Here is a 9,390-nt window from a genome sequence, read left to right as displayed (position 1 = left end):
CTGAATGCATCACTTAAAATAAAAATCCTTGTGAATTTGGAGTTTCAAAGTGGGACTACACACGTTAAGGTATGAATATCAAAGAATGACTCTGCGGTGGGACCAGAAAGCTCTACAGTCAACTTCGTTGCTGGCAGGACTCGAACCTGCGCGGGGAGACCCCAATGGATTTCTAGTCCATCGCCTTAACCTCTCGGCCACAACAACACATAAAAACTAAAAATAAATTGAATTTTGCTAATATCAGACACTGGCTAAGTGGCTTATACAAAGACTGCCATGTGAATAATTCTGGAAGTGAATACAAGGGAAAACCTACTATGACTGGCAAAAAGCTAACTTGGGAAGACTGAATGCATCACTTTAAATAAAAATCCTTGTGAATTTGGAGTTTCAAAGTGGGACTGCACACGTTAAGGTATGAATATGAAAAAATGACTCTGCGGTGGGACCAGAAAGCTCTACAGTCAACTTCGTTGCTGGCAGGACTCGAACCTGCGCGGGGAGACCCCAATGGATTTCTAGTCCATCGCCTTAACCTCTCGGCCACAACAACACATAAAAACTAAAAATAAATTGAATTTTGCTAATATCAGACACTGGCTAAGTGGCTTATACAAAGACTGCCATGTGAATAATTCTGGAAGTGGCGTATATAAAGACTGCCATGTGAATAATTCTGGAACACACATAATAAGGTAAGGGTTTGGTTTTTACTAGGTAAATTACCGTTGGTGCTTTTTTCCCTTGTTGGACGGTATATTTGATGGCTCCTCTTATCATGACATTTCCCCACGACTTACCTGAAAACCTTTTAAATTTGCGCATAATATCTAATGGAGATGCCTGGGATTGAACCCAGGACCTCATACATGCAAAGCATGCGCTCTACCACTGAGCTACACCCCCTGCACAACTGCCAAAAATTACTTTGTTTTTGCGTATATAAAGGAAGAAGTGTGAGAAAAAAACAATGAATGGAGACGTTTCCAAGGGAAAACCTACTATGACTGGCAAAAAGCTAACTTGGGAAGACTGAATGCATCACTTAAAATAAAAATCCTTGTGAATTTGGAGTTTCAAAGTGGGACTACACACGTTAAGGTATGAATATCAAAGAATGACTCTGCGGTGGGACCAGAAAGCTCTACAGTCAACTTCGTTGCTGGCAGGACTCGAACCTGCGCGGGGAGACCCCAATGGATTTCTAGTCCATCGCCTTAACCTCTCGGCCACAACAACACATAAAAACTAAAAATAAATTGAATTTTGCTAATATCAGACACTGGCTAAGTGGCTTATACAAAGACTGCCATGTGAATAATTCTGGAAGTGAATACAAGGGAAAACCTACTATGACTGGCAAAAAGCTAACTTGGGAAGACTGAATGCATCACTTTAAATAAAAATCCTTGTGAATTTGGAGTTTCAAAGTGGGACTGCACACGTTAAGGTATGAATATCAAAAAATGACTCTGCGGTGGGACCAGAAAGCTCTACAGTCAACTTCGTTGCTGGCAGGACTCGAACCTGCGCGGGGAGACCCCAATGGATTTCTAGTCCATCGCCTTAACCTCTCGGCCACAACAACACATAAAAACTAAAAATAAATTGAATTTTGCTAATATCAGACACTGGCTAAGTGGCTTATACAAAGACTGCCATGTGAATAATTCTGGAAGTGGCGTATATAAAGACTGCCATGTGAATAATTCTGGAACACACATAATAAGGTAAGGGTGTGGTTTTTACTTGCTAAATTACCGTTGGTGCTTTTTTCCCTTGTTGGACGGTATATTTGATGGCTCCTCTTATCATGACATTTCCCCACGACTTACCTGAAAACCTTTTAAATTTGCGCATAATATCTAATGGAGATGCCGGGGATTGAACCCAGGACCTCATACATGCTAAGCATGCGCTCTACCACTGAGCTACATCCCCTGCACAAATTCCAAAAATTACTTTGTTTTTTCGTATATAAAGGAAGAAGTGTGAGAAAAAAACAATGAATGGAGACGTTTCCAAGGGAAAACCTACTATGACTGGCAAAAAGCTAACTTGGGAAGACTGAATGCATCACTTTAAATAAAAATCCTTGTGAATTTGGAGTTTCAAAGTGGGACTGCACACGTTAAGGTATGAATATCAAAAAATGACTCTGCGGTGGGACCAGAAAGCTCTACAGTCAACTTCGTTGCTGGCAGGACTCGAACCTGCGCGGGGAGACCCCAATGGATTTCTAGTCCATCGCCTTAACCTCTCGGCCACAACAACACATAAAAACTAAAAATAAATTGAATTTTGCTAATATCAGACACTGGCTAAGTGGCTTATTCAAAGACTGCCATGTGAATAATTCTTGAAGTGAATACAAGGGAAAACCTACTATGACTGGCAAAAAGCTAACTTGGGAAGACTGAATGCATCACTTTAAATAAAAATCCTTGTGAATTTGGAGTTTCAAAGTGGGACTGCACACGTTAAGGTATGAATATCAAAAAATGACTCTGCGGTGGGACCAGAAAGCTCTACAGTCAACTTCGTTGCTGGCAGGACTCGAACCTGCGCGGGGAGACCCCAATGGATTTCTAGTCCATCGCCTTAACCTCTCGGCCACAACAACGCATAAAAACTGGATAAATTGACTTTTGCCAATATCAGACACTGGCTAAGTGGCGTATATAAAGACTGCCATGTGAATAATTCTGGAACACACATAATAAGGTAAGGGTGTGGTTTTTACTTGGTAAATTACCGTTGGTGCTTTTTTTCCTTGTTGGACGGTATATTTGATGGCTCCTCTTATCATGACATTTCCCCACGACTTACCTGAAACACTTATTAAATTTGCGCATAATATCTAATGGAGATGCTGGGGATTGAACCCAGGACCTCATACATGCAAAGCATGCGCTCTACCAGTGAGCTACATCCCCTGCACAACTGCCAGAAATTACTTTGTTTTCGCGTATATAAAGGAAGAAGTGTGAGTAAAAAACAATGAATGGAGACGTTTCCAAGGGAAAACCTAACTAAGAAAACCTAAGAAAAGCTAACTTGGGAAGACTGAATGCATCACTTTAAATAAAAATCCTTGTGAATTTGGAGTTTCAAAGTGGGACTGCACACGTTAAGGTATGAATATCAAAAAATGACTCTGCGGTGGGACCAGAAAGCTCTACAGTCAACTTCGTTGCTGGCAGGACTCGAACCTGCGCGGGGAGACCCCAATGGATTTCTAGTCCATCGCCTTAACCTCTCGGCCACAACAACACATAAAAACTAAAAATAAATTGAATTTTGCTAATATCAGACACTGGCTAAGTGGCTTATATAAAGACTGCCGTGTGAATAATTCTGGAACACACATAATAAGGTAAGGGTGTGGTTTTTACTTGGTAAATTACCGTTGGTGCTTTTTTCCCTTGTTGGACGGTATATTTGATGGCTCCTCTTATCATGACATTTCCCCACGACTTACCTGAAAACCTTTTAAATTTGCGCATAATATCTAATGGAGATGCCGGGGATTGAACCCAGGACCTCATACATGCAAAGCATGCGCTCTACCACTGAGCTACACCCCCTGCACAACTGCCAAAAATTACTTTGTTTTTGCGTATATAAAGGAAGAAGTGTGAGAAAAAAACAATGAATGGAGACGTTTCCAAGGGAAAACCTACTATGACTGGCAAAAAGCTAACTTGGGAAGACTGAATGCATCACTTTAAATAAAAATCCTTGTGAATTTGGAGTTTCAAAGTGGGACTGCACACGTTAAGGTATGAATATCAAAAAATGACTCTGCGGTGGGACCAGAAAGCTCTACAGTCAACTTCGTTGCTGGCAGGACTCGAACCTGCGCGGGGAGACCCCAATGGATTTCTAGTCCATCGCCTTAACCTCTCGGCCACAACAACGCATAAAAACTGGATAAATTGACTTTTGCCAATATCAGACACTGGCTAAGTGGCGTATATAAAGACTGCCATGTGAATAATTCTGGAACACACATAATAAGGTAAGGGTGTGGTTTTTACTTGGTAAATTACCGTTGGTGCTTTTTTTCCTTGTTGGACGGTATATTTGATGGCTCCTCTTATCATGACATTTCCCCACGACTTACCTGAAACACTTATTAAATTTGCGCATAATATCTAATGGAGATGCTGGGGATTGAACCCAGGACCTCATACATGCAAAGCATGCGCTCTACCACTGAGCTACATCCCCTGCACAACTGCCAAAAATTACTTTGTTTTCGCGTATATAAAGGAAGAAGTGTGAGTAAAAAACAATGAATGGAGACGTTTCCAAGGGAAAACCTAACTAAGAAAACCTAAGAAAAGCTAACTTGGGAAGACTGAATGCATCACTTTAAATAAAAATCCTTGTGAATTTGGAGTTTCAAAGTGGGACTACACACGTTAAGGTATGAATATCAAAGAATGACTCTGCGGTGGGACCAGAAAGCTCTACAGTCAACTTCGTTGCTGGCAGGACTCGAACCTGCGCGGGGAGACCCCAATGGATTTCTAGTCCATCGCCTTAACCTCTCGGCCACAACAACGCATAAAAACTGGATAAATTGACTTTTGCCAATATCAGACACTGGCTAAGTGGCGTATATAAAGACTGCCATGTGAATAATTCTGGAACACACATAATAAGGTAAGGGTGTGGTTTTTACTTGGTAAATTACCGTTGGTGCTTTTTTTCCTTGTTGGACGGTATATTTGATGGCTCCTCTTATCATGACATTTCCCCACGACTTACCTGAAACACTTATTAAATTTGCGCATAATATCTAATGGAGATGCTGGGGATTGAACCCAGGACCTCATACATGCAAAGCATGCGCTCTACCACTGAGCTACATCCCCTGCACAACTGCCAAAAATTACTTTGTTTTCGCGTATATAAAGGAAGAAGTGTGAGTAAAAAACAATGAATGGAGACGTTTCCAAGGGAAAACCTAACTAAGAAAACCTAAGAAAAGCTAACTTGGGAAGACTGAATGCATCACTTTAAATAAAAATCCTTGTGAATTTGGAGTTTCAAAGTGGGACTGCACACGTTAAGGTATGAATATCAAAAAATGACTCTGCGGTGGGACCAGAAAGCTCTACAGTCAACTTCGTTGCTGGCAGGACTCGAACCTGCGCGGGGAGACCCCAATGGATTTCTAGTCCATCGCCTTAACCTCTCGGCCACAACAACACATAAAAACTAAAAATAAATTGAATTTTGCTAATATCAGACACTGGCTAAGTGGCTTATATAAAGACTGCCGTGTGAATAATTCTGGAACACACATAATAAGGTAAGGGTGTGGTTTTTACTTGGTAAATTACCGTTGGTGCTTTTTTTCCTTGTTGGACGGTATATTTGATGGCTCCTCTTATCATGACATTTCCCCACGACTTACCTGAAACACTTATTAAATTTGCGCATAATATCTAATGGAGATGCTGGGGATTGAACCCAGGACCTCATACATGCAAAGCATGCGCTCTACCACTGAGCTACATCCCCTGCACAACTGCCAAAAATTACTTTGTTTTCGCGTATATAAAGGAAGAAGTGTGAGTAAAAAACAATGAATGGAGACGTTTCCAAGGGAAAACCTAACTAAGAAAACCTAAGAAAAGCTAACTTGGGAAGACTGAATGCATCACTTTAAATAAAAATCCTTGTGAATTTGGAGTTTCAAAGTGGGACTACACACGTTAAGGTATGAATATCAAAGAATGACTCTGCGGTGGGACCAGAAAGCTCTACAGTCAACTTCGTTGCTGGCAGGACTCGAACCTGCGCGGGGAGACCCCAATGGATTTCTAGTCCATCGCCTTAACCTCTCGGCCACAACAACGCATAAAAACTGGATAAATTGACTTTTGCCAATATCAGACACTGGCTAAGTGGCGTATATAAAGACTGCCATGTGAATAATTCTGGAACACACATAATAAGGTAAGGGTGTGGTTTTTACTTGGTAAATTACCGTTGGTGCTTTTTTTCCTTGTTGGACGGTATATTTGATGGCTCCTCTTATCATGACATTTCCCCACGACTTACCTGAAACACTTATTAAATTTGCGCATAATATCTAATGGAGATGCTGGGGATTGAACCCAGGACCTCATACATGCAAAGCATGCGCTCTACCACTGAGCTACATCCCCTGCACAACTGCCAAAAATTACTTTGTTTTCGCGTATATAAAGGAAGAAGTGTGAGTAAAAAACAATGAATGGAGACGTTTCCAAGGGAAAACCTAACTAAGAAAACCTAAGAAAAGCTAACTTGGGAAGACTGAATGCATCACTTTAAATAAAAATCCTTGTGAATTTGGAGTTTCAAAGTGGGACTGCACACGTTAAGGTATGAATATCAAAAAATGACTCTGCGGTGGGACCAGAAAGCTCTACAGTCAACTTCGTTGCTGGCAGGACTCGAACCTGCGCGGGGAGACCCCAATGGATTTCTAGTCCATCGCCTTAACCTCTCGGCCACAACAACACATAAAAACTAAAAATAAATTGAATTTTGCTAATATCAGACACTGGCTAAGTGGCTTATATAAAGACTGCCGTGTGAATAATTCTGGAACACACATAATAAGGTAAGGGTGTGGTTTTTACTTGGTAAATTACCGTTGGTGCTTTTTTCCCTTGTTGGACGGTATATTTGATGGCTCCTCTTATCATGACATTTCCCCACGACTTACCTGAAAACCTTTTAAATTTGCGCATAATATCTAATGGAGATGCCTGGGATTGAACCCAGGACCTCATACATGCAAAGCATGCGCTCTACCACTGAGCTACACCCCCTGCACAACTGCCAAAAATTACTTTGTTTTTGCGTATATAAAGGAAGAAGTGTGAGAAAAAAACAATGAATGGAGACGTTTCCAAGGGAAAACCTACTATGACTGGCAAAAAGCTAACTTGGGAAGACTGAATGCATCACTTAAAATAAAAATCCTTGTGAATTTGGAGTTTCAAAGTGGGACTACACACGTTAAGGTATGAATATCAAAGAATGACTCTGCGGTGGGACCAGAAAGCTCTACAGTCAACTTCGTTGCTGGCAGGACTCGAACCTGCGCGGGGAGACCCCAATGGATTTCTAGTCCATCGCCTTAACCTCTCGGCCACAACAACACATAAAAACTAAAAATAAATTGAATTTTGCTAATATCAGACACTGGCTAAGTGGCTTATACAAAGACTGCCATGTGAATAATTCTGGAAGTGAATACAAGGGAAAACCTACTATGACTGGCAAAAAGCTAACTTGGGAAGACTGAATGCATCACTTTAAATAAAAATCCTTGTGAATTTGGAGTTTCAAAGTGGGACTGCACACGTTAAGGTATGAATATCAAAAAATGACTCTGCGGTGGGACCAGAAAGCTCTACAGTCAACTTCGTTGCTGGCAGGACTCGAACCTGCGCGGGGAGACCCCAATGGATTTCTAGTCCATCGCCTTAACCTCTCGGCCACAACAACGCATAAAAACTGGATAAATTGACTTTTGCCATTATCAGACACTGGCTAAGTGGCGTATATAAAGACTGCCATGTGAATAATTCTGGAACACACATAATAAGGTAAGGGTGTGGTTTTTACTTGGTAAATTACCGTTGGTGCTTTTTTTCCTTGTTGGACGGTATATTTGATGGCTCCTCTTATCATGACATTTCCCCACGACTTACCTGAAACACTTATTAAATTTGCGCATAATATCTAATGGAGATGCTGGGGATTGAACCCAGGACCTCATACATGCAAAGCATGCGCTCTACCACTGAGCTACATCCCCTGCACAACTGCCAAAAATTACTTTGTTTTCGCGTATATAAAGGAAGAAGTGTGAGTAAAAAACAATGAATGGAGACGTTTCCAAGGGAAAACCTAACTAAGAAAACCTAAGAAAAGCTAACTTGGGAAGACTGAATGCATCACTTTAAATAAAAATCCTTGTGAATTTGGAGTTTCAAAGTGGGACTACACACGTTAAGGTATGAATATCAAAGAATGACTCTGCGGTGGGACCAGAAAGCTCTACAGTCAACTTCGTTGCTGGCAGGACTCGAACCTGCGCGGGGAGACCCCAATGGATTTCTAGTCCATCGCCTTAACCTCTCGGCCACAACAACGCATAAAAACTGGATAAATTGACTTTTGCCAATATCAGACACTGGCTAAGTGGCGTATATAAAGACTGCCATGTGAATAATTCTGGAACACACATAATAAGGTAAGGGTGTGGTTTTTACTTGGTAAATTACCGTTGGTGCTTTTTTTCCTTGTTGGACGGTATATTTGATGGCTCCTCTTATCATGACATTTCCCCACGACTTACCTGAAACACTTATTAAATTTGCGCATAATATCTAATGGAGATGCTGGGGATTGAACCCAGGACCTCATACATGCAAAGCATGCGCTCTACCACTGAGCTACATCCCCTGCACAACTGCCAAAAATTACTTTGTTTTCGCGTATATAAAGGAAGAAGTGTGAGTAAAAAACAATGAATGGAGACGTTTCCAAGGGAAAACCTAACTAAGAAAACCTAAGAAAAGCTAACTTGGGAAGACTGAATGCATCACTTTAAATAAAAATCCTTGTGAATTTGGAGTTTCAAAGTGGGACTGCACACGTTAAGGTATGAATATCAAAAAATGACTCTGCGGTGGGACCAGAAAGCTCTACAGTCAACTTCGTTGCTGGCAGGACTCGAACCTGCGCGGGGAGACCCCAATGGATTTCTAGTCCATCGCCTTAACCTCTCGGCCACAACAACACATAAAAACTAAAAATAAATTGAATTTTGCTAATATCAGACACTGGCTAAGTGGCTTATATAAAGACTGCCGTGTGAATAATTCTGGAACACACATAATAAGGTAAGGGTGTGGTTTTTACTTGGTAAATTACCGTTGGTGCTTTTTTCCCTTGTTGGACGGTATATTTGATGGCTCCTCTTATCATGACATTTCCCCACGACTTACCTGAAAACCTTTTAAATTTGCGCATAATATCTAATGGAGATGCTGGGGATTGAACCCAGGACCTCATACATGCAAAGCATGCGCTCTACCACTGAGCTACATCCCCTGCACAACTGCCAAAAATTACTTTGTTTTCGCGTATATAAAGGAAGAAGTGTGAGTAAAAAACAATGAATGGAGACGTTTCCAAGGGAAAACCTAACTAAGAAAACCTAAGAAAAGCTAACTTGGGAAGACTGAATGCATCACTTTAAATAAAAATCCTTGTGAATTTGGAGTTTCAAAGTGGGACTGCACACGTTAAGGTATGAATATCAAAAAATGACTCTGCGGTGGGACCAGAAAGCTCTACAGTCAACTT

At 41.1% G+C, this 9,390-nt stretch overlaps 26 non-coding genes across 26 annotated transcripts; all 26 read right to left on the bottom strand.

The window, feature by feature from the left end:
- Positions 1-125: 125 nt before the first annotated feature.
- trnas-aga (transfer RNA serine (anticodon AGA)) lies at positions 126-207 on the bottom strand. The gene has a single exon. It is a non-coding gene; the product is annotated as a tRNA-Ser (tRNA).
- Positions 208-474: 267 nt separating this feature from the next.
- Positions 475-556, bottom strand: trnas-aga (transfer RNA serine (anticodon AGA)). The gene has a single exon. It is a non-coding gene; the product is annotated as a tRNA-Ser (tRNA).
- Positions 557-1,160: 604 nt separating this feature from the next.
- Positions 1,161-1,242, bottom strand: trnas-aga (transfer RNA serine (anticodon AGA)). The gene has a single exon. It is a non-coding gene; the product is annotated as a tRNA-Ser (tRNA).
- A 267-nt stretch (positions 1,243-1,509) lies between these two features.
- trnas-aga (transfer RNA serine (anticodon AGA)) lies at positions 1,510-1,591 on the bottom strand. The gene has a single exon. It is a non-coding gene; the product is annotated as a tRNA-Ser (tRNA).
- Positions 1,592-1,872: 281 nt separating this feature from the next.
- trnaa-agc (transfer RNA alanine (anticodon AGC)) lies at positions 1,873-1,944 on the bottom strand. Its single transcript has one exon. It is a non-coding gene; the product is annotated as a tRNA-Ala (tRNA).
- Positions 1,945-2,195: 251 nt separating this feature from the next.
- Positions 2,196-2,277, bottom strand: trnas-aga (transfer RNA serine (anticodon AGA)). Its single transcript has one exon. It is a non-coding gene; the product is annotated as a tRNA-Ser (tRNA).
- A 267-nt stretch (positions 2,278-2,544) lies between these two features.
- trnas-aga (transfer RNA serine (anticodon AGA)) lies at positions 2,545-2,626 on the bottom strand. The gene has a single exon. It is a non-coding gene; the product is annotated as a tRNA-Ser (tRNA).
- A 241-nt stretch (positions 2,627-2,867) lies between these two features.
- On the bottom strand, positions 2,868-2,939 carry trnaa-ugc (transfer RNA alanine (anticodon UGC)). The gene has a single exon. It is a non-coding gene; the product is annotated as a tRNA-Ala (tRNA).
- A 255-nt stretch (positions 2,940-3,194) lies between these two features.
- On the bottom strand, positions 3,195-3,276 carry trnas-aga (transfer RNA serine (anticodon AGA)). The gene has a single exon. It is a non-coding gene; the product is annotated as a tRNA-Ser (tRNA).
- Positions 3,277-3,518: 242 nt separating this feature from the next.
- On the bottom strand, positions 3,519-3,590 carry trnaa-ugc (transfer RNA alanine (anticodon UGC)). Its single transcript has one exon. It is a non-coding gene; the product is annotated as a tRNA-Ala (tRNA).
- Positions 3,591-3,841: 251 nt separating this feature from the next.
- Positions 3,842-3,923, bottom strand: trnas-aga (transfer RNA serine (anticodon AGA)). Its single transcript has one exon. It is a non-coding gene; the product is annotated as a tRNA-Ser (tRNA).
- Positions 3,924-4,164: 241 nt separating this feature from the next.
- Positions 4,165-4,236, bottom strand: trnaa-ugc (transfer RNA alanine (anticodon UGC)). The gene has a single exon. It is a non-coding gene; the product is annotated as a tRNA-Ala (tRNA).
- Positions 4,237-4,491: 255 nt separating this feature from the next.
- Positions 4,492-4,573, bottom strand: trnas-aga (transfer RNA serine (anticodon AGA)). Its single transcript has one exon. It is a non-coding gene; the product is annotated as a tRNA-Ser (tRNA).
- A 241-nt stretch (positions 4,574-4,814) lies between these two features.
- On the bottom strand, positions 4,815-4,886 carry trnaa-ugc (transfer RNA alanine (anticodon UGC)). Its single transcript has one exon. It is a non-coding gene; the product is annotated as a tRNA-Ala (tRNA).
- A 255-nt stretch (positions 4,887-5,141) lies between these two features.
- Positions 5,142-5,223, bottom strand: trnas-aga (transfer RNA serine (anticodon AGA)). Its single transcript has one exon. It is a non-coding gene; the product is annotated as a tRNA-Ser (tRNA).
- Positions 5,224-5,466: 243 nt separating this feature from the next.
- trnaa-ugc (transfer RNA alanine (anticodon UGC)) lies at positions 5,467-5,538 on the bottom strand. Its single transcript has one exon. It is a non-coding gene; the product is annotated as a tRNA-Ala (tRNA).
- Positions 5,539-5,793: 255 nt separating this feature from the next.
- Positions 5,794-5,875, bottom strand: trnas-aga (transfer RNA serine (anticodon AGA)). Its single transcript has one exon. It is a non-coding gene; the product is annotated as a tRNA-Ser (tRNA).
- A 241-nt stretch (positions 5,876-6,116) lies between these two features.
- On the bottom strand, positions 6,117-6,188 carry trnaa-ugc (transfer RNA alanine (anticodon UGC)). The gene has a single exon. It is a non-coding gene; the product is annotated as a tRNA-Ala (tRNA).
- A 255-nt stretch (positions 6,189-6,443) lies between these two features.
- On the bottom strand, positions 6,444-6,525 carry trnas-aga (transfer RNA serine (anticodon AGA)). The gene has a single exon. It is a non-coding gene; the product is annotated as a tRNA-Ser (tRNA).
- Positions 6,526-7,090: 565 nt separating this feature from the next.
- Positions 7,091-7,172, bottom strand: trnas-aga (transfer RNA serine (anticodon AGA)). Its single transcript has one exon. It is a non-coding gene; the product is annotated as a tRNA-Ser (tRNA).
- Positions 7,173-7,439: 267 nt separating this feature from the next.
- Positions 7,440-7,521, bottom strand: trnas-aga (transfer RNA serine (anticodon AGA)). Its single transcript has one exon. It is a non-coding gene; the product is annotated as a tRNA-Ser (tRNA).
- Positions 7,522-7,762: 241 nt separating this feature from the next.
- Positions 7,763-7,834, bottom strand: trnaa-ugc (transfer RNA alanine (anticodon UGC)). The gene has a single exon. It is a non-coding gene; the product is annotated as a tRNA-Ala (tRNA).
- Positions 7,835-8,089: 255 nt separating this feature from the next.
- On the bottom strand, positions 8,090-8,171 carry trnas-aga (transfer RNA serine (anticodon AGA)). Its single transcript has one exon. It is a non-coding gene; the product is annotated as a tRNA-Ser (tRNA).
- A 241-nt stretch (positions 8,172-8,412) lies between these two features.
- Positions 8,413-8,484, bottom strand: trnaa-ugc (transfer RNA alanine (anticodon UGC)). The gene has a single exon. It is a non-coding gene; the product is annotated as a tRNA-Ala (tRNA).
- A 255-nt stretch (positions 8,485-8,739) lies between these two features.
- On the bottom strand, positions 8,740-8,821 carry trnas-aga (transfer RNA serine (anticodon AGA)). Its single transcript has one exon. It is a non-coding gene; the product is annotated as a tRNA-Ser (tRNA).
- Positions 8,822-9,063: 242 nt separating this feature from the next.
- On the bottom strand, positions 9,064-9,135 carry trnaa-ugc (transfer RNA alanine (anticodon UGC)). The gene has a single exon. It is a non-coding gene; the product is annotated as a tRNA-Ala (tRNA).
- Positions 9,136-9,390: the final 255 nt, after the last annotated feature.

Source organism: Gasterosteus aculeatus, chromosome 5 (assembly GCF_964276395.1).
Source record: "Gasterosteus aculeatus chromosome 5, fGasAcu3.hap1.1, whole genome shotgun sequence".
Lineage (NCBI taxonomy): Eukaryota > Metazoa > Chordata > Actinopteri > Perciformes > Gasterosteidae > Gasterosteus > Gasterosteus aculeatus.
This window is presented reverse-complemented; position numbering and strand designations above follow the sequence as displayed.